Below are 3,512 nucleotides of genomic sequence, written 5' to 3' on the forward strand. Positions count from 1 at the left end.
AATGGACACAGGGATGTATAACTTTGCTCCAATCCAAGCCAATCCATCTTTCATAGTGCATTCATCCACGTGTTGCTGGAACCAGTCATCCTCAGTAAGGGCCTTTTTTAGGTTAGATAGAAAGTCCTCAGTGACTTCCAATTTAGAAGTTTTTTGACTTCTAGTAACAACAGGAGTAGCTAGGCTCTTTGTGGGAATGACAGGCTGGACAACACTGAGCTTTGAACAGTTGTACTGAGGGAGTCTGGACAAAGCATCAGCCATAAACATTTTCCCTCCCAGAATGTATTTCAAGGTAAAATTGAATCTATTGTAATGCTGAGCCCAGTGCATTTGCTTAGGAGAAAGTTTTCTGGGGGTTCTCAATGCCTCCCAAGTTTTTATGGTCAGTCCACACCTCGAAAGGGTGCTTGGCACCCTCCAGAAAATGGCGCCAGGTTGATAAAGCCCAACGAACAGCAAAAGCCTTCTTCTCCCAAATAGCCCAACGGCTTTCTGTGTCGGTCAGTTTGCGAGAGGTGTAAGCGCAGGGTTGCAATTTACCTTGGCTATTTGCTTGAAGTAGTACAGCTCCCACTGCCACATCACTGGCATCAGCCTGGACCACAAAAGGCGCATCCACGTAGGGGTGCTTTAGGACTGGTTCCCTCGCAAAGAGGCGTTTCAACTTCTCGAAAGCAGCTTGACAGTCCATAGTTCAGTCCAACGGTTTGCTAGGTTTAGGCTTAGCCCCTCCTTTCGATTTAAGGAGGTTAGTGGATAGGGAGAGCTATCTTAGCGAAGGAGGGAATAAACTGACGATAGACGTTAGCAAATCCCCAAAATCTCTGTAATTGCTTATGTGTACGTGGGGCTCCCATTCGGTGACAGCCTTGACCTTAGCGGGGTCCATTTCTACCCCCTTGTGGGAGATTTGATAGCCCAGGTAATCAACTTTTTCCTGATGAAATTCGCACTTGGACAATTTGGCATACAGTTCTGCCGCTCGGCGTTTCTTCAGAACTGTGCGAACAAGCTTCACATGTTCTTCACGTGTTTCCGTGTAAATAAAGATATCATCTAAATAGACCATTACACCTTTGTAAAGATGGTCATGCAAAACCTCATTAATCAATTGCATGAAGACTGCTGGCGCTCCCTGGAGGCCAAATGGCATTACTCGAAATTGGAAGCAACCAAGGGGGCAGTTGAAAGCAGTTTTCCATTCGACCCCCTCTTTAATTCTGACCCTATAGTACGCTTCCCTTAGGTCCAATTTAGTGAAAATCCAGTCCTTCCCCAGTTGGGCCAGCATGTCCTTCATCAGTGGTAAGGAATAGAGGTTCTGAGCAGAGATGCAGTTTAAGTTTTTGAAATTAACACATAATCTGAAGGAGCCATCTTTCTTTTCTCTGAACAATACTGGAGCTGCTACCTTGGGCCTTGCGGGTTCAATGAAGCCCCTTTCCAAGTTTTTATCAATGAATTTCCTCATTTCCTCCATCTCTCTAGGGGTCATTGAATATATTTGGGGCTTTGGAAGCTTTACTCCAGGTAAAATATCAATGTTGCAATCTGTGGGTCTGTGAGGGGGTAATTTATCAGAAGATTTTTCACTAAAAACATCCTTGAGGTCCCAATATTCCTTTGGAATTCTTTCCTCCCCCTCAATTTTCTCCTGCCCCCTGGCTGCCAGTGTGGGGGTAGTAGTATCAGAGTCTGGAGCTTCAACTTTCCCCTCAGGGGATGTGGCTGTCCAAATTCGCAACCACCCCTCTCTCCAGTTAATGCGTGGGTTCCATCTACGGAGCCAGGGGAGCCCTAAAATGAGGGGCCGGTCCATCCCAGGCACTACAATAAAAGTTATTATTTCTTGGTGGGTACCCATCCACATCTCGATGGGTTCAGTGGAAAAATGAGCAGGACCGCCCCCCGCAATAGAGCCATCTATTTGGCAAAAAGCAATAGGGATTTTTAAAGTCTTAAGTTTCAAGCCCAGCTTCTCAACCATTTCAGGGCTTATGATGCAACGGGAACACCCAGAATCTAATAGAGCCATAAGTTTTTCTTTTGTGCCAGAAGAGGGCACCCTAAGCTCGACTGGAATAAGCATGGGGCCAGAGCGCGAACTTACCCAGCCATCAGCATCCTCATAATCACTGTCATCAGATGAGCTGGGACTTTCGTTTCCCCCCTTCTCTGGCTCGAAGCATCGAGAAACATCTTCCCCAGCAAAGGTGACCTCCTTTCTCTTGCCTGGAGGCTTCTCAGGTTTCCTCTCACTCTGGGTGGTGGTGGTGTGTGGAGCGGAGTGGGTCGGCTTCACTCGGCAATTTATAGCACGATGCCCCTCCTTTCCACAGTGGAAACAAGCGGAGGGCTTGGGCTTGCCTGCAAAACCTCACTTACCCCCCTTTTCACTCATTGGGAGGGGTTTTTTAGGGGGGGATGGAGGGGATTTTTCAACTTCTCCCTCTTCCATGCAACAAAACCTGGTTAAGTCCAGCTCAATATCTGCAGCACTCTCATACCAAGGCTCCAAACGGCGGGGAATGCGTCTGTTTATGCATTGCTGGTAAACATCTTTATTCAAGCCATCAGCGAATCGATCCAACAAGGCTTCTTCCGACCATCCCCTCATATAGGCCAACAACTCCCGGAATTCCTGCACATATTCAGGCACAGTTTTCTTTGCCTGTCTGAGGGTCATAAATTTTAATCTAGCTCAACGCTTGGTCAGGGGGTCGTCAAACCTTCTTCTCATTGCTGCCATAAAGTCATCAAAATTCCTCAGGAGAGAGGAATTGCATTTATGTAATCCGACCATCCAGTCGGCTGCTTTCTTCTCCAGGACCATTAACACTATTCTCACTTTAGATTCATCAGTAATCAAATCAGGCCCATATATTTGCATATAATTCCAGACCTGAATAATAAACAACCTGAGGCCGCTGGGTTCTCCATCATATTTTGCGCTTAAGGGTGGAACCTTAGCCATCTGGCGTCGCCTGCCCCCCCTGTTCTCGGAATGTCTCTAGCCGCAGGGGGGGGAGGTCAGTGCTGGGTTTTCTTGCGCACATCCCCCTTCGGCCCCTCCAGGCTCCCTTAAGCTATGCAGCGGGTACCTTTTTTCCAGTTCCTCTGCTGGTTCCCTTTCCACAGCTCTCTCTCGAATCCGGCGTTCACTCCATGCCTCTTCGAGGAGTCTCATGGCTTGGGACATTTTGTAGTCTTCCTCTCCAGAACCACTCCAGTCAGCAGGTGGGGTTTTTCTTGCCTTCTTCTCGTGACTCCAGTTTGTAATTCCTCAGGTTCCTCTTTCTGTCCCACACCCCAAGTCCATCTGGGTCGAACAGCAGGTTCCTCCACTCTCAGGTCAGCTAGCATTTCTGTTAAAGATGGTGCTGCCGTTGCACCCATGTCTTCTTCCTGGTCACTTTCATGTAGAGACATTTTTCTTTTCCTTCTATGAGGGCACCCCCCTCCGGGTTGGGTGCGAGGTGAGATTCAGCTTATTGTCAGGTGCTGCTTCA

This window comes from Thamnophis sirtalis, unplaced genomic scaffold (genome assembly GCF_051295495.1).
Source record: "Thamnophis sirtalis isolate CommonGarterSnake01/CBP01778 unplaced genomic scaffold, rThaSir2_p1.2 scaffold_8, whole genome shotgun sequence".
Taxonomy (NCBI): domain Eukaryota; kingdom Metazoa; phylum Chordata; class Lepidosauria; order Squamata; family Natricidae; genus Thamnophis; species Thamnophis sirtalis.